Genomic DNA, 20,843 nt, shown 5'->3' with positions numbered 1-20,843 from the left:
AGATAAGACCGTCGTTGCTATCCTTGCGAAGCGGCGAGGCTTTAAAGCTACAGGAGCATCTCATTCCTTTCGAAAAGTATTTGCACAAGTTCGGAGAAAACAATGCCCAAGAGGGTTAAAATTTTCCGGGCCAGCTCAGTTTTCTTTTTCGGAGTGCGGTGGCGTTCCGTCCTTCTGGGGACTTCCGAGTTTACGACCCCTGAACCTGCGTTTCTGGCTTTGCTGGCGTCCCGCAAAACAGGACTGGCCTCATATCATATTCTTGGGATTGATTTTGGGTCGATTGGCCAGGTTTGAGTTTGTTCTGAGAGGCCTCCATCTCCTCTAGACATTCATAGCACCAGATAGTATCCAGGCTGCTTCTACACGATGGATCTTCTGGGAATACATGCCATTTACATCGCCAGGCCCGGCCCGGACGGGATGTCAATCCAGGAACACGCAAGCCTGGGGACGGGTGATTCGGACCAAGTTCGCTCTGATGACCTTCGACTTACCAATAACGCAATCTCTGCCAAGAAAAGTTCATGCCTGGACACAAATCGCCTTAGAAAAATCCACGTATTTCGCAATGCTCCTTTTATTAATTGTATCACAACCACAACATATATTGAAAGTTATATATATAATATTGAAAATCTAGCTTGATTCTAGCCTAGTGGAATTCGGCTTATTTTCTTTATATTCGGTTTAGATAAATGCACGATTTGACTTAAAGAGATGTTAGGGGTTAGGATGTTCTGGGGCATCAGGCATCAACCTTTTGTTTGGCGAGTGAAGTGTGGTGTCAGTGAGGCTTCGATGGTCGCCGTGGCCAGACTTAGTCCGAAATACCCGACCCCGCAAGACCAAGGATGCATCACCGCTTTGACCTTGCGCCGTGTCCCTGGGAACCTTGCAGTACATCGGTCCAATCCAAAAGCGACAAAACGGTCGCTCTTTTACGCTCATAATAACTTTTTAATTACGACCCTAATTAATTAATACTAAGTAATGCGATTATAGAATAGAACCAGGCGAAAACTATTAATCAGATTTTTAGTACGATTTGTGGTTCATTAATATTCGAGGTTTAAAATATATAAATTCTTTTTACTTTTTTAATTTTTTATTATATAAAATACAAATATATTTACTTATTAAAATTATATAAATTTATATTTCAAGAAAAGATCGCGGTATTTTACTAGCTTTATTATTAATATAATAATAATAATTAAGTTTTATAAACTTATATAAATCTTTTTAAATATTAACTATAACTTTCTTTAATATTATATATTATATATATATAATAGGGCTTTAATTATAAAGAGTTTAAGCTAACTTTTAACTAAATTAAATTTATAAACTTTATTTATTATTTAGCTATTTTCTTTTCTTTACTTTTATATATTATTTTATTTATTTATTACTTTTTTTTTAAAATATTTTTTATTATATTTTTATTTTCTTATATATTAAATAACTTATTTAATACTTAATTTATTTTAATATATAATTATAAAACTTTATATAATCTTAATTAAATAAACTTTAAATACTTTTATTATCTTAGCTTTAATATTTAAAAAGCTAATTTTATTTATTTAATAATATCGAGTTTTATTATATTTAAATATATATTAATTAAATTAATATTATAATAGAACTTTAATAAAAATATAGCCTTATATTTTTGCTTTATAATAAGTTCTTTAAAGTTTTAGTAATTTAATAATATATAAGCTAATTAGTATATTTATTTAATAATAAGAAAATATTTAATAAATATAATATATTATAATTTTATTTCATAAAATTCGATTTTATATTTTTAAGTTTTCTTTCTTTATTTAAATTAAATTATAAAAAAACTTAAATAGTATTTTATAATCCCGGAATATTATATTTTAATAAAAAGTATATATTTCTTTTATAAGCTTTAATATTACTTTTTTTGAATTCTTTTTAATATTTTATTTATATTAATACTATTTAATATAGCTTTATTATAAAGGATATATATAAAAAATAAATATATAATTTAAATATATTAATTATTTTAATAATTTATATTAATAATTAATTTATATTTTATTAAAGGTTTTTATTTAAGCCTAAATATATATTTTAATAAGTATTTAAATTAAAATTATTCGAAATAAAAATATTTTTATTATTTAATACTTTAATATATTTTTAAAACTTATAAATTTCAAATTATAAATTAGTTTTCTTTATTTTTTCGAGTATTTTTTCATTAATTATTTACTAATTAAAGGCTTTTTTTATGTGAGATTATATATAATAAGAGCTCTTTTATTAATAATAAAAACATTTCTTAATAATATTAAATTATATTAGAATATATTTATTTATTTATATAAAGCTCTTTTTTAATCTTATAATAATAAAAGCCGAATCTAAAAAGCTATAAATAAATTATATTATAAATAATAAGCTTTTTTATTAATATTAGTTTACTAGTAATATATAGTACTATTATATAATATATATAAAATACTATTTATATAAGATTAGTAAAGTTATTATTTAGAAATAGGAATTATAGTATTATAATATTAATATATAATTCCTAAATCTATTAAGCCTAAAGGGGTCTAGTCTACTAGTCGAATTACTTATAGAATACAAGGTTATATAACTATATCCCGTATCCTATATTCTATTACTTATATATATAACTCTTAAAGAAATAGCTATACTAATACTAGAAACTTTTTAAAAAACGCAAAAAATAGTACCTTTCTCTAATTATATACAAATTCCCTGATCCGGCCTAGTACTAGATTTCCCAAATACTCTATATATCTATATTACTTCTAAGGTTTTAGTTATATACTAAAGGCTATAGCCTTTTATATATAACTTCTCCTCTTATAATATTTTCCTATCTTATATATTTATTTTCTATTTTATTTATATTTAATCTATTTCTTTATATCTAATTATATAGTATTTATATTAATTAGGTACTTAAGGGTATTTATTAGCTTTGATTTTATTATAGAATTAGTAGAATTCGATTCTTCTTTAATTTATTTGACTTCTATAATCTCTTATTATTTATATATCTAGTAAAGATATATTATATTAATTATTAGATATTTTTCTCGAGTAGTTCCTAATTTAATAGGGCATTTATATAGTAACTTTAAATCCGTATAGATTACTAGTAATAGTTCTATTTCTAGTATTCTATTAATTATAAATTTAACTAAAGCGCCTATATTAAAACTATAAGCTATATTATAAAGTTCTAAAGCTAGAATACTTCTAGTAACTCTCTTATATTTAGTAAAGAACTAGTAAATAATATTAGTATATCTAGTTCTATTTATTAGAACTAAAATATATTTAATTTAGAAAAAGAAATCTCTATTATTTATAAATAAAGTATATAAAAATAATTAAATATAAGAACTTCTTTATTAGCTTTATAAATTTTAGTTCTCTAGTAATATTTTCAATTTACTATTAAATATATTTATTAAGTACTATTATATTAGTTTCCGAGAGTTTAATAACTTAAATAGTAATTAATAGATTATATAAAGCTTCTAGTTAATAGACTAATATAATATATACTTCTCTAGTATATTAGATAATATATTAGTTCTTAATAAAAAGATCTTAATAAATAGTATTTCTATTACTTATAATAGTAATATTTTTTATAGAAATAATTTAGAGGTTTTTATACTAGTATTCTTATATAAGAGTAATTCTAGTAGTATTTGCATAAATAATACCTCTATTAAACTTGAGATTATAGTTAATAGTAAGATATTTATATTTCTTAGCTAAGAACTTAGCCTTATAAAGCTTTAGTTACTTTACTTTTATAAAATTATTAGTTCTAATAAATAGAATATTATTAGTTTAAAGGCTAATAATTCCGAAGAATTACTTATTATAGAAAAGGTAAAGGTTATAAGTTAATTATTTTATAGAAAGCTTATTAATATAATAGAAATAGTAAGTCTTAAACTAGTAATTTCTAGCTTCTAGTATATTATATAATAGTTTTATAACCTTTAGAACCGAATTATTATTTAGATTTAGCTTTCTAATAAGCTTATAAGATAAGTTAATATAAAAATTATAGTTAAATAAAGTTATTAATTAGATATAAGCTTATAAAATATTATATAAATATAGTTCTATAATATCTATTATTATAGTAATAATACTAAAGATAATTCTTTAGCTAATATATTAAATAGTAAATAATTATATTAATATTATATATTTCTTATTATTATTATAAGCTTAAATAACTAGTTTCGATTTCTTAAACTCTCTTTCTATATCCTTATTCTTAATCTTATTAATAAACCGGGAATTAAAAATATATATCTCTTTTAGTACTTAAAATCTAAAAATAATCTTAAATATACTTTTTTTTTAAAAAGCTAGTAATTTTAACTTAATAGAAGTTCTTATATAGGTTATTATTCTAAAGAAATACTATAATATCCGGGGTCTTATAAGAGTATTCTCTATTATACTTTAGTGAAATAGCAGGAATAATAAGAGGAATTATACCTGTATTATTTTTAGCTTTATTATAAAATTCGGGAATAGTTTCAGGTTCGGAACTATTAGTAATAACTTTAATATTCCTTATATAAAAGGGCTTTATAGAAATTAAATAGAAAATAATATTACTATATAGTAGAGCTAGTATATAGTTCTCTCTATTAATGGCTACTAGCTTATATAGTTTATCTTAACTACTAGATTAACTAGTATTTCTTTTATATTATATAAAAATATCTAAATTCAAGAAAAGTTTATAAATATTAGTAGTACTAGAACTATTTTGAATATTTAGGGCATTTGTAATCTGGTATCTGGCTTAAAGCTTCTATATTTCTACTATTACTTTCTTAAATACTACTAATTACTATAATATAATTAGTAATAGAGTATTATATTAAGTTATTTGAAACAAAGTACTATAAACTAAAAGAATTAGAATAATACTATTAGATCTAGTAGAATTATTAATAGTTTAAAAGCTATTTAGAATATAGTATTCTTATTAATTCTATTAATTTTAGCTATAATAATAAGGTAAATATATTAAACCGGGCTATAATAGTATTTTATAATTCCGATAGAATTATAAGCTTTTATAGAAATAATTTTAATCTTAGTTCCTATAATATTTGCAAGCTAAGTAAGCTTCTTATTAATAAACTACTTTCTGGTATTTATTATAATCTAATTAGAAGAGCCTTAATAAGTATTAATCTAATACTATTTTAGAATATTCCAAATATATAATATACTAATATTTTAAAGCTATTAGCCGGCTTAATATTAAGTACTTTTATTAATAATATAAAATATAAACTTATTAGAAATATAGAAAATATTAATAATAATAGAATAATTAAAGCTAATATTATTTCTTAAGTTAAACTTAAATTATTCTAGTAATTATTTAAATTTCTGGTATTACTTATAGTATTTTATAAGATATTTAAAGGCTTTTATATTAATATTATAGCCTGCTTATTCTAGTATATTTCGGAACTTACTAATAAATAAATAACTAAAATAGTAATATAAATATTATAATTTAATTTCTATAAGAAAGCAGGAATTATAAATAAAGAATTCGGAAATAAAGCTTTATAAAATAATATTTTAAAATAGAAAAGAATATCTAAAATATTCTATTATAAATATAAAGCATTTATTAGAAATAATGAAATAATTAGTAAAATTATTAAAATAGACTTCTAGCTTATTTATATTAGTTAAACTAAATAGAAATAAAGTCTTTATAAATATAATATAGAATTATACTTATCTAATTAGTATTCTTATTATTATAGATCTAATAGAAAATATAGATCTAATATTAAACTAGATATTAATTTAATCTTTAGTAATTTTATTAAGTTTAATACTATTATTAATCTATTATAAAGCTTGGAATTAATTAGAACTAGTAATTAAGAATCTAGAGGCTCTAGTATTAATTATAACTTTATAAAAGTAATAAGTATTATATTTTAATATATTATTAATTATAAATATCTAGATATTTTTTATTTATTTAGTAGGCTTTAAAATATAGTTTTTGCCTATTATCTAATATAAAAAAAAAGAGAAATAAGGTTATTTATAAGAATATTAGTTATAGAAATAGTAAGAATAAGGGCTATAGAAGTAGCTAGAAAGCTTTTAATAAAAGTAAAATAGGAATTAGAATAATATTTCTTTTCTTTATTTATTTCTACTAGTAAGGCTTTAAAAGTATTATTTACTAGTTTATTTTTATTACTTTTATTATTTCTTTCTTTTTTAAATTCAGTAATATACTATAAATAAGTATTACTAAAGCATTTATTAAAGTTATAGGTATTTTGGGATTTGAATTAGTAAATATTTCTATTTTTAAATTAAGCTTTTTTAGTCTTTTATTTTTCTAATATATATTTCTATAAATAGTATTTGGGTTTCTTATATATAAAATACGACTTTAAAATATAATTATTATAATTATAGAACTTGAAGTAGTTATTATAGGTTCTAAAGTTATAGCTAGATTTATATTAATAATTTCCGAATAAATAATAGTTTAAAATATTTTAAAAATAGTATTATTAATTAGTAAAAAGAATCTAGATATTAATTTATTATTTCTTCTTATAAATAATAATAGATAACTAGAACTTATTAATAAGCTAGCCGAGATTATTAAGAGAATCCGAGACTATATTATAATTTATATAAGTTATTAATTAGTAATTAAATAAGCTCAAATATTGTTTTTTTTAGAGTCTTTTACTATTATAATTATTAAGGTAATAGTATTCTATTTATCTAAATTTTAATAATAGTAACTAAAGCTTTTAAAAAAACTATAAATATTTATATAAGCTTTTTTATATATATATTAAAAGAGCTAGTTATTATAGAAGTAGTCTTATACTAGTCTCTTTAATATAATAGGAAAAGCTTTTACTAATATCTTTTCTAGAAGTTCTATATATTAATAAATATTAAAGAAAATAATAAGTTTTTAATTAAAATTACTATTTATTTTATTATATTTCTATATCTCAATATATATCTTTATTATTTCCTTAATTAGCTTTATAGTAAGAGAGCTAGCTAAAGAGCTATTTAGAGGTAATAGAAGTAATAGAAATAGTAAAAATCCGTTACTATTAGTATAATAAGAATTTCTCTTCTAATTATATAGTTCTATTATATAATTTCCGGATATTTATATAGTCTGTAATCCGCTTATATTACTTCTTTTTTTTTTTTAGTTCTTAGAAATAAACTAATCTTTACTCTCTAATTTCACGTCTCACTCGTATACTATAATCTCATACTATAAAAGCCTATTTTACTCTTTATATATTACTTTGTATTTTATATCTCTATTATACTAGCTTTCTATAGTCCGGTATTAATAGAAATAATTATAAATAGTAAAGAAATATAAGTAATAATTAGTTTAATTTATTAATTTCTTATAATACTATTATTAAGAAATATATATAATAAGATAATAGAGCCTATATTAAGATCTAGTCTAGTAATAATAATATTAGCTATAGTCTAGATATATTATTCTTTTTTCTAAATAATATTAGCTAAGAATTATATAATAATAAGTCTCTTATTATTTTATTTAATATAAATACTACTATATTATAAAGTAGCTTATAATTCAAGTAATATATATTAATCTAGATAATTAAGTACTTTGAAATTAAAATTACTAAAATTTTCTTTAAATAATTTCTAGAAATTATTATTAATTAACTTCTCTATTTTATACTAGAATAGTCTAGTATTAAGGTAATCCAGGACTTTTTTATTACTATAGGTAATTAGGTTAATACTGCCTTTTTATTTCTTTATTTATATATATTTATTTTATAATTCTGCTATATTAAACTTCTAGAGCCAAGCCCTTTCTAGTATATATATAATTCGTAGTAAGAGAGGTTTAAAGATAAGATAAGATAAAGTAATTCATAATAAGTTTATAGAAAGAATTCGGTAGTAAAGGTATTCAGATACCTGGTTTAGATACCAGATACCTAGTTCAGATACCAGATGCCTTGTTTAGATACCTGGTTCAGATACTAGATATCTAGTTCAGATACCAGATATCTGGTTTAGATACCTGGTTCAGATACCAGATATCTAGTTCAGATACTAGATGCCTGGTTCAGATATCTAATTAAGATACCAGATGCCTAGTTCAGATACTAGATATCTGGTTAAGATATCAGATACTCTAGATATCTAGAAATATTAAGGGTATTAAAGTAAATATTTCGCCTATAATAAGAAATTTAGGAAGTAAAATATTATAATTCCGGGAGAATCTAAAGCTCGAGGAACTCGATTTAATAGTAAAATTAAAGTAATAGTTAAGAAGCTTTAAAGATATATATAGGATATATATTCTAAAGAGAATATCTTATAGATATAAGTATTATATAAAGAGAAAAGATAAGTTCTAAAAAGGTAATTTTAGGGCTAAAAGAAATTAGTTTTAAAGAATAATAAATAATTAAATAGCTAATTACTTATTAATTAATAAGAACCAAAGTCTTTTTCCTTTAGACTACTAAATACTTTTTTATAAAGTTAATAAGTAATTTTCCTTTTTAATAAAATAGTTATTAGTCTTTAATAAAAGCTAATTTTTTTTAAGCTACTAAATACTTTATAAAGTTAATAGATAATTTCCTTCTTTAATATAAACTAGTTTAATTTTACTATAGGTTATTAGATATTTCTTTAGCTTAAAAGATTCTATTCTCTAATCTATATATATATATATAAACTAATTAGTATTAGTTTATTAGTAATATATAGTACTATTATATAATATATATATAAAATACTATTTATATAAGATTAATAAAGTTATTATTTAGAAATAAGAATTATAGTATTATAATATTAATATATAATTCCTAAATTTATTAAATCTAAAGAAGTCTAGTTTATTAGTTAAATTACTTATAGAATATAAGGTTATATAACTATATCCTATATCTTATATTTTATTATTTATATATATAACTTCTAAAGAAATTATTAGTATAACTATTTCTTTAGAAGTTATATATATAGTTATAGGATATAGAATATAGAATATAAATAATAGAATATAAAATACAAGATATAATTATATAACCTCATATTCTATTAGTAACTTAACTAGTAAACTAGATTCTTTTAGATTTAGTAGATTTAGAAATTATATATTAATATTATAATACTATAATTTCTATTTCTAAATAATAACTTTACTAACTTTAATATAATAGTATTTCTATACTTATATAATAATACTATATATTACTAGTAAACTAATACTAATTAGTTTATATATATAGATTAGAGAATAGAATCTTTTAAGCTAAAGAAATATCTAGTAACCTATAGTAAAATTAAACTAGCTTATATTAAAAAGGGAAATTACCTATTAACTTTATGAAATATCCGGTAGCCTAAGAAAGAAAATAGCTAGCTCTTATTAAGAACTAATAACTACTTTATTAAAGAAAGGAAATTACTTATTAATTTTATAAAACATCCGGTAGTCTAAGGGAAAAGACTCTAGTTTTTACTAATTAATAAATAGTTAGCTATTTAATTATTTAATTATTTAACTATTTACTATTTTTTAAAACTAACTTCTTTTAGTTTCAAGATTACTTTCTTGGAACCTATCTTTTCTATTTATATAATACTTATATTTATAAGATACTTTTTTCAAAATATATATTTTATATATATCCTTAAAGCTCTTTAACTATTACTTTAATTTTACTATTAAATCGAGTTCTTTAAGCTTTAGATCTTTCCGGAATTATAATATTTTACTTCCTAAATTTCTTATTATAGACAAAATATTTAAGAATAAAATATTTATTTTAATACCTTTAATATCTCTAGATATCTGGATATCTAATATCTGAATTAGGTATCTAGTATTTTAATAACTAGATATCTGAACTAGATATCTAATATCTAAACCAGATATTTAAACCAGGCATCTGAATACCTTTATTACTAAACCTTTCTATAAATCTATTACGAACTATTTTATTTTTAAATCTTTCTTATTATAAATTATATATATATATTAGAAAAGGCTTAATTCTAGAAATTCGATATAGTAGAATTATAAAATAAATATATATAAATAAAGAAGTAGAAAGATAATATTAACCTAATTACCTATAGTAATAAGGAAATCCTAAACTATTTTAATACTAGACTATTCTAATATAAGATAAAGAAATTAACTAATAATAATTTCTGGGAATTATTTAAGAAAAATTTCAGTAATTTTAATCTTAAAATACTTAATTATCTAGATTAATATATACTATATAAATTATAAACTACTTTATAATATAGTAGTATTTATATTAAATAAAATAATAAGAGACTTATTATTATATAATTCTTAGTTAATACTATTTAAGGAAAAAAGTAATATTTATAAACTATAACTAATATTTTTACTACTAGACTAGATCTTAATATAGGCCTTATTATCTTATTATATATATTTCTTAATAATAATATTAAAGAAATTAATAAACTAAACTAATTATTACTTATATTTCTTTACTATCTATAATTACTTTTACTAGTACCGGATTATAAAGAGCTAGTAATAACGGATTTCTACTATTTCTATTACTTCTATTATTTCTAAATAGCCTTTTAGCTAGCTCTTTTACTATAAAGCTAATTAGAGAAATAATAAAGATATATATTAAGATATAGAAATATAATAAAACTAATAATAGTTTTAACTAAAAACTTACTATTTTCCTTAATATTTACTAATATATAAAGCTTCTAGAAAAGGTATTAGTAAAAACTTTTCCTATTATATTAAAGAGACTAGTATAAGACTACTTCTATAATAACTAGCTCTTTTAATATATATATAAAAAAGCTTATATAAATATTTATAGTTTTTTTAAAAGCTCTAGTTATTATTATTAAAATTTAGATAAATAGAATATTATTATCTTAGTAATTATAATAGTAAAAGACTCTAAAAAAACAATATTTGAGCTTATCTAATTACTAATTAATAACCTATATAAATTATAATATAGCCTTATTTCTATTTTATAAATTACTAAATTCCTATATAATAAGATTATTATCTCTTATTAAGGCTTACCGGTATATTAATATATAGTCTCGGATTCTTTTAATAATCTCGACTAGCTTATTAATAAGCTCTAATTATTTATTAATACTTATAAGAAGAAATAATAGATTAATACCCAGATTTTCTTTACTAATTAAAAATACTATTCTTAAAATTCTTTAAACTACTATTATCTATCCGGAAATTATTAATATAGATCTAGCTATAACTTTAGAATCCGTAATAACTACTTCAAGCCTTATAATTATAATAATTATATTTCGAAATTATATTTTATATATAAGAGACTTAAATACTACTTATAAAAGTATATACTAGAGAAATAAGAAACTAAAAAGGCTTAATTCAAGAATAGAAATATTTACTAATTTAGATTCCGAAATACTTATAACTTTAATAAATACTTTAGTAATACTTATATATAGTATATTACTAAATTTAAAAAAGAAGAAAATAATAAAAGTAATAAGAATAAACTAGTAGGTAATACTTTTAAAGCTTTACTAGTAAAAACAAATAAAAGAAAAAATATTACTCTAATTTCTATTTTACTTTTATTAAAAGCTTTCTAGCTACTTTTATAGTTTCTATTCTTACTATTTTTATAACTAATATTCTTATAAATAATTTTATATTTCTTTTCCTTATATATTAGATAATAGGCAAAAACTATATCTTAAAGCCTATTAAATAAATAAAAGATATTTAGATATTTATAATTAATAATATATTAAGATATAATATTTACTACTTTTATAAAGTTATAATTAATACTGGAGCCTCTAGATTCTTAACTACTAGTTCTAACTAATTTCAAGCTTTATAATAAACTAATAGTAATATTTAACTTAATAAAATTACTAAAAATTAAGTTAATATCTAGTTTAGTATTAGATCTATATTCTTTATTAGATTTATAATAGTAAGAATACTAATTAGATAAGTATAATTCTATATTATATCTATAAAGACTCTATTTCTATTTAGCTTAGCTAATATAAATAAGCTAGAGATCTATTTTAATAATCTTACTAATTATTTTATTATTTCTAATAGATATTTTATACTTATAATATAATATTTTAGATATTCTTTCTTGTTTTAGAATACTATTTTATAAAGCTTTATTTTCGAATTCTTTATTTATAATTCCTGCTTTCTTATAAAAATTAAATTATAATATCTATATTACTATTTTAGTTATTTATTAATAAGCTCCGAAATATACTAGAATAAGCAGGCTATAATATTAATATAAAAGCCTTTAACTATCTTATAAAATACTATAAGTAATACTAGAAATTTAGATAATTATTAGAATAATTTAAGTTTAACCTAAAAAATAATATTAGCTTTAATTATTTTATTATTATTAATATTTTTTATATTTCTAATAAGTCTATACTTTATATTATTAATAAAGGCACTTAATATTAAGCCGGCTAATAGCTTTAAAATATTAGTATATTATATATTTGAGATACCCTAAAATAGTATTAGATTAATATCTATTTAAATTCTTCTAATTAAATTATAATAAATACCGGAAAGCAGTTTACTAATAAGAAGTTTACTTAGTTTATAAATACTATAGGAACTAAGGTTAAAATTATTTCTATAAAAGCTTATAATTCTATTAGAATTATAGAATACTATTATAGCCTCATTTAATATATTTATCTTATTATTATAGCTAGAATTAATAAAATTAATAAAAATATTATATTCTAAATAGCTTTTAAGGCTATTAATAATTTTACTAGATTTAATAGTATTATTTTAATTCTTTTAGTTTATAGTACTTTATTTTAAATAACTAAATATAATATCCTATTACTAACTATATTATAATAATTAGTAATACTTAAGAAAATAATAATAGAAATTTAGAAGCTTTAAATTAGATACCAGATTATAAATATCCTAAATATTTAAAATAGTTCTAGTATTACTAATATTTATAAACTTTCCTTAATATTATACTTTATTACTTTACTAGTAAATTTAGTATTATATAACTATAATAATATATATAGCTATAACTAGTATTTAGAATACTAAAGCTTCTATATTTAGAGCTTTCCTTCTTAGTTTAGAATTCTCGGAATAGAGTTATTTTACCTGCTTTCTAAGCCTAGAGCCCGGTTTTATAATATTATTCTAAACTTCTTCTTATTTTTATAAAAGAAATAAAACTACTCTTATATCTTATATATATATATGATTTTTATAGTAATTTAATAATAGAGCTATTAATATATACAGTTATAGAACTATATATTATAGGAAGAAAACTATAATAAAATAAAAACCCATATAAAGTATACTAGAGTATAAAACGTAATTTAATAGTAAAATAATAAATTAAAAGTATAAATAGTAAAGTATAAATAGTATATAATATATAAAAGCTTAATTAAATAAATATATATAAAGGATTATTCTTTAAGTCTATAGAAAAACTAGCTTTCTTATATAATTTCTATAAGTTATATATAAAAGGCTATAGCTTTTACTATATAACCTAAATCTCAAAACCGCTAACATAATATAATTTTTAATAAGTAAAGCCTACTATACTATATCCGATCTCTTATTTATTTGTATTTATTTCTTAAATACTAAAAATAATAGAAAAACTCTATTTAGAATCCAAAATAATAAAATATTTAGGATCTTCCTTTATTAGTTAATTTAACTTCTCTTCTATATACCTAAAATAAAACTTATTACTTTTAAATAGTTTTATTTTATATTTCCAAATATACTTAAAAGTAATTCGAACCCGCTTAGCTATATTCTTATACTAAATCCAATATAGTTCTCTATATTAATTAGTATCTATTTTTAACTATTACTTAATTTCCGCCTGTATTATAGGATATTAAAAATACTTATTATAATAAATTATATTATAAATTATACTAATATACTTTAAATAAATAGCTTTTTTAAATTTCATATTATTTACTATATTTTTAAATTAATCTTTAATAAGAGAGGAAAGCTCTAAATAAGAGACTTTAATAACCTTATAGGAGACTCTATTTTTATATATTTTATTCTTAATAGTAATTAGACTTATTAGAACTATAGTAAAAGGCCTATTAAGTAATAAATTATTATTAAGCTATTTTTTAACTTATATATTATTTAAGAATTAATACTTTCCTATAATTCCAGACTTATAGATTATCTAGCTAAAGATATTTATTTATCTAGTTATATAGACTATATTTAGAGTCTTTTCTCTTATTATTTTTAGTAAATACTTATCTAATTTCTTAGCTACTTCTAGCTCAAATTTATTAAAAATAAAGAAGTAATTAATATTTTTAATAAACTTCTTATTAAAGATAATAGCCTTCTTATAGTTTATAAGAAAAATATAGCTAATATTCCAATATTTTTTACTAAGGTAGAATTTGCTATTTAAAGCTTTAGTAGTAGCTAGATCTTTAGTATTACCTTTATACTAATTATAATTAATATTTCTAGAAATAAAATATTAGACTAGCTAAGGATATATAATTAGATAAATAGAATACTTACTTAATACTTTATAAAATCCAAGCTATATTAATAGATTTATTATTAAAAGTTAAAAAACTAAAATAAAGTAGCTATTACTAAGATTTCTATATATTAATATATTATCTTTTTAGAAATAGAACTATAATATCTCTATTTTCTTTATTAAGAGTTCTTAAATACTAAGCTTCTTAATTTATTTTAGATAATTCTTCTTATAAATATAGCTATTTATATTCAAATTAGTAGTATTAGACTTAGAAATAGAAATTATAATATTAAATTAAAGCTATAAATTAGAGTAAAATTAATTGGAAATATAATACTTATATTTATATTTCTTAATTTCCTAGCTCTTAAAAAAGAAATCCTGTATTTTCTTATTTATTTAAGTAATAGAAATATATTTCTTACCTTTAGTAACTTTATATATTTTAGTAATTATCTTTAAAATATCCTTAATCTCTTATATATTAATAGAGAAAGTATTAGTAAATTACTAAATATATACTATATAAAAAGCTTTAAGAAATCTATTATTAATTCTATAATATTCTTATTTATAAATAGATTCTATAATACTATTATATATTTTCTTAAAAATATATTTATCTTACTAAATAAGTATTAATTTCTATTTAGCTAATATCTTATAGATATACTAAATACCTTTATTAAGTTCTCTGAATTTAATATTTCTAGTTTTTTACTTCTTGGTTCTGGATATAGTTAAGGGAATCTTTTTAGATAATATCTTTCTTTTTAATATAAAGGGCGTTTTCTTGCTTTTCTTTATTTTACTAACTTTATATTTAGTCTGGTATTTAGATTTCTATTATTTATTAGAAGTCTTAAGCTTAGCTTACTCTCTATTCTTACTAGGTTCTTTTTATCTAGTTATACTAGTTCTACTAGTTTTACTAATTCTACTAGCTTTACTAGTAGCTTTCTTATTAGGTTTTATTAAATTAGCTCTATTTTTTTTTAGCTAGATCCGGTTAAATTAAAGCTAAAATTATAATAGAGGTCTATTTTTTAGGCTTATTTCGGAAAATAGAAAAAGGCTTATTATTATAAGCTTTTTTAATTAGAATTCCGGAAATATTAAAGATATATTATCTAGCTTTAAGATTATTAGCTAATAGTAGCTTAAACTCTAATTCTCTAGGTTCCGAAATAGCTTTAATATACTTAAATACTTTAATAATATCTGATTTAGTAAATATACTAGTATTCTAATACTTTTTATTTTTTATATATTCTAAAATAGCTTTATTAATTAACTAAATAGCTTTATATACTAAAGCTTTTATTATAAAGAAAAAATATAACTTCTTATAAATATTCTTACTAAAATTATTATAGATATTATTAATATATTAACTAAAAGCTTTATTATATAGTATAATTCTATTTTAATTCTTAGTTTCTAGGCTATTTACTATAGTCTTAATCTTATTAAGCTTCTCTTATTTACTTTTAGAAATGCCTTTAATAATATTCTCGAATTCCCTATTATTAGCTTAATAGTTCTTTAGTTTCTCCTTAGTTAATTCTAGTCTAGTTCTATTTCTAATAAAGGTTTTCTATTTCAAGAGCTTATTATATATATTACTTAGCTTATTTAGAATATTTATATTAAATTCGGTAATTATAACTATTTTTTCTAGTATTAATAGGCCTTCTATAATTACCTAAGCTTTTTTAATACTCTAAACTTTAATACTATTAATCTATAAGCTTTTAATAATACTATAGCTTATAAAAACTAGCTATTATATTTTATTAACTTAAGAAATCTATTCTTTAGCTATTTTATTATTTTTAAAGAAATTATAAAGATATTATTAGTATAATAATTATAAGTTATAAAATTAAAAGTTCTTAAAATTATAAGAATTTCTTTTAAATATATTTCAAAATAAAGAATAAATTAGAATAGTCTTAAATTATATAAAAGTATTATATATATTCGAGTTTTTTTTTCTTTCTAGTAAGAAAATAAAACTAAAATAGTAATATATATAATAGAGAAAATAAGTATAATAATTAGATATATTTAAGGTAATATAGTTATAAATTAGAAATAATTATAAAAGATAAAATATAAAGTTAGGCTTTTATTATAGAAAAAAATATAAATATATATATTTAAAGAAATATAATAAAAGAAATAATTAAAATAAATTAAACTAAATAGTAATAATAGAAAAATAAAAAAGTAATATAATATAAATATAAATATAGTAATAATATCTAAAGTATTAGAATATAAAAGAAAATAATAAAAATTTAATAATATAGATATATTCTAATTTCCTATTTATTTAGAAATATTTCTATTAATTTAAAAAATAGTATAAAAAAAGAGAAATAATATAGGAAATATATAAAAGATAAAATATATAAGTATATTAAAGATATTAGAAAAATATAAAATAAGTATTAATAGAAAAAAATCAGAAAATTAGAATTAAAGAATAATTTAGAATAAGATATTATTTTTTCTAAAACTAATTTACTTTTTTTCTAAAAACTAATTGCATTTATTTAGTATTTATTAAAGTTGGTTTTATATAATATAAAATTATTTAGTTAGTTAGAACTTTAAAATAATATTTATATTTATAAAAATAATATTAAATATTTTAGAGATTATAGAAAAAAAAACTATAAAATAATATAAATAAGATTTATAATACTATTATTAAGTTTGAAATAATTAATATTAAAGTTAATATAGAATATAAAAAGATTAAATATTCTAAATTAATATTAAGGATATAGGAATTATTTAGATAATATTTAATAATAAGAAATAGATTAATAATAAGAATTAGTAAGTTATACTAGCTTTTTAAAAAAGTAATTAGTTTCTAGTAATAAAATAGTATTATAGCTAAAGAATAAGTTCTATACTAAAGAAGTTCTCTATAGAAATAGAAATATATAATATATTAATTAAGCTTTAATATAAGTTTTAAGAATAGCTATAAGTATATTAAAGAGAAAATGGGTTTTCTAGTATAAAATAGACTTTAAATAAATAGATTCGGTTTATCTAATATCTAAAAGATTTCTAGAATTATATATTATTAAATACTTTTAGAAATATTTATTAGATTTAATAAGGTTTTCTTTTTTTCTTATAGAACTTCTAGTTTATTTATTTTATTTATATATAACTTCTAATTAGAAAGTTTATTTAAATATTATAAAAAAACTTATAATAATAATTTAAGTTAAAATCGAGATTTATAAATATTATAGTTAGGCTTTAAACTAATATAAGTTATAAGAATAGCTAATTAAAAAAGTAAATAGAACTTCTAAAAAGTTTCTATTTTAGTAAAATATATATAAAAGATTATTCTTTTTTCTTTAATTCTAAATATAATTATTATTTATTATTATAATTTGGAATTAAAAGTCTATAAAATAACTTTTTAATTTTCTATTTATTTTTATATTAAAAGAAATTCTTTATATTTAATTTCTAAAATCTAGTAATAGAATTTTATATTAAGAATACTATCTAGTAATAATAATTAGATAATAATAAGAAATAAATAATAATAAAACTTATCTAATTTCTAAAATAATAATCTAATAATAATACTTTCTAAAGATTATAAATAATAATTAAAAGAAAGAATTAAAAGTAATAAGCTTTATTTTAGATTAAGAAAAGTTTCTATTATTAAATATTTCTTTCTAGTTCTTTATAAAGAAAATATACTTTATTTTTTCTAATTTTAGTAATTCTAAAATATATATAATAATACTAATAGCTTTCTTAATTTCCTAAATATTATTTTATTTATAATACTTTATAACTATTTCTTTTTCTAGTTCTATATCTATTTTAAAATATTTATTTATAAATATATATTTATTATTAACTTTATTTTTAGAAAAATACTAGAATTTATTTCTTTTAATAAATTACTTAAATTAATTTCTAGTATATATTTTTTAAAATATAATATTATTAAGTTTTTCTAATATATAGTATTTTTTTAATTAATTTATATATTTTATTTTATATAAGTTAAACTAATAATATAATAGTTTTATATTTTTTAATTTATTTTAATTTATTAATTTAATATTATATATAAGAACTAGATTTTTTATAAAAATAAACTTTATATAAATTTAATAAATAGTATTAAATTACTTTTTTCTTTTTTAATATTATCTATTTTTCTTTATTTTAGCTTTTTTAAAATTTTTATTTTTTATTTATATTTATTTAGTATATATTTCTAGAAATATTTCTTTATTATAAACTTTATTTTATTTAAATATTTTCTAAATTAGAAAATATATTTTTATAAATAATATAATTTCTTTATTATAAATTATATAAAAAAATAAATTTAATTAATTTATATATAGTAATTTAATTAATAAATAGAATATATAATAATAAATTTATTTAAGGCTTTTTTTTATTTATTATAAATATAATAAGAATTTAAATAATTAGTTAATATTCTTTCTTAATTATATTATTTTCTTTAGAATTATAAGCTAAAATAATAATTCTATTAATTTCTAGCTTATTAAATTCCTAAATTACTATTTCTTTAAATTTCAATTTATTATTTATTTTAAGTTATTTAAATAAATTATATTTATAAATAATTTCTTTTTAAATAAACTTAATAATCTTTTTACTAGTTAGATTCTTTAAAAATCTAGTTTTAATTTATTCTAAAAAGTTATTTCTAATAATAATTAATAAATTATATTTTTTATAATCTAGTAATTTAATTATATTAATTCTAATATAATAAAAAAAAATATAACTTTTATTAAATATAAGCTTCTTTTTATTTTTTTTTATTTTTATACTAATAGATTTTATAAATACTAATATACTTTTATATATAATTATAATAACTTTTCTAGTAATAATAGCTAGCTATTAAATAAAAAATATTCTTTTTTCTAATATATCTAATTTTATTATATAGCTTTTTAATAATAATTTCTCTTTATTTTTAATTATTAATAATAAATTAAAATAAATATATTTTAGATATAATTTTTTAAAGTAATTAATTTCTTATATTATAATTTAAAGCTTTTCTATTTAATTTTTAAAACTTAATTTTAGATATTTTTTCTAATCTAGAAAATATTATAAAATATTATATAATATTTTAGTATTATTTAAAATAGCTATTATTTAAAAAATCTAGTAAAATAATTAGATTATTAAATAAAGTATATAAGTTAGTATTATTATTTACTATTTTATTAAAGATTATATATAAAAAACTATAACTTTTATTATATAACTTCCGGATTTTATTATTTTTTAATATTACTAATTTATTTCTAAATATAATAAAGCTTTAATTATTAATTTCTAGTAACTAAATATTATTATTTAAATATCTAATAAAGATTTTAGAAATCTAATTTCTTAAAATAATATTAAGCTTTATTACTAATTATTTATTAATATTCTTATTATTTTTAGTATTATTTTCTTATTATAGATATTTTAATAATTTATTAATAATAATATATTTGGTTTCTTTAATATATTTAATTTTAAAATTAAATAATTAAATTTATATTAGCTAATAAATAATTAGAATTCTAAAAAAATCTATAATTACTTTATTTAGCTATATAATAAATATATTAATATCTAGTTTAAGAATAAAGTAAACTTTATATAATTAAAATTATATTTTTTATAAATATTTTATTAGTCTTTTATATTTTCTTTTAATAATATTATATTTCTATTTAATATTATTTTAGATTCTAGACTTATATTATATAACTTTATTTTTCTCTTTATTATTATATTAATTAAAAGTTCTATTTTATTTATTTAGACTAGTATTTATTACTAATATAATTATTTTCTAATCTTCTAATAAATTATAATATAACTTATAAAATATTAGAATAATAATAAGCTTTTTTTAAAAAATTTATATAATTTACTTTTATTTATTATTTTAATTTTATATTATTTTTTTTTTATTAAATAATAAATAAATTTAATAATAATTATAAAGCCTTTAATTTAAATATAATAATAAATAATAATTCTAATAAATATTTTATTTTTAATTATATTATT

The sequence above is a fragment of the Hyaloscypha bicolor genome (genome assembly GCF_002865645.1).
Source record: "Hyaloscypha bicolor E unplaced genomic scaffold K444scaffold_24, whole genome shotgun sequence".
Taxonomy (NCBI): Eukaryota; Fungi; Ascomycota; class Leotiomycetes; order Helotiales; family Hyaloscyphaceae; genus Hyaloscypha; species Hyaloscypha bicolor.
This window is presented reverse-complemented; position numbering follows the sequence as displayed.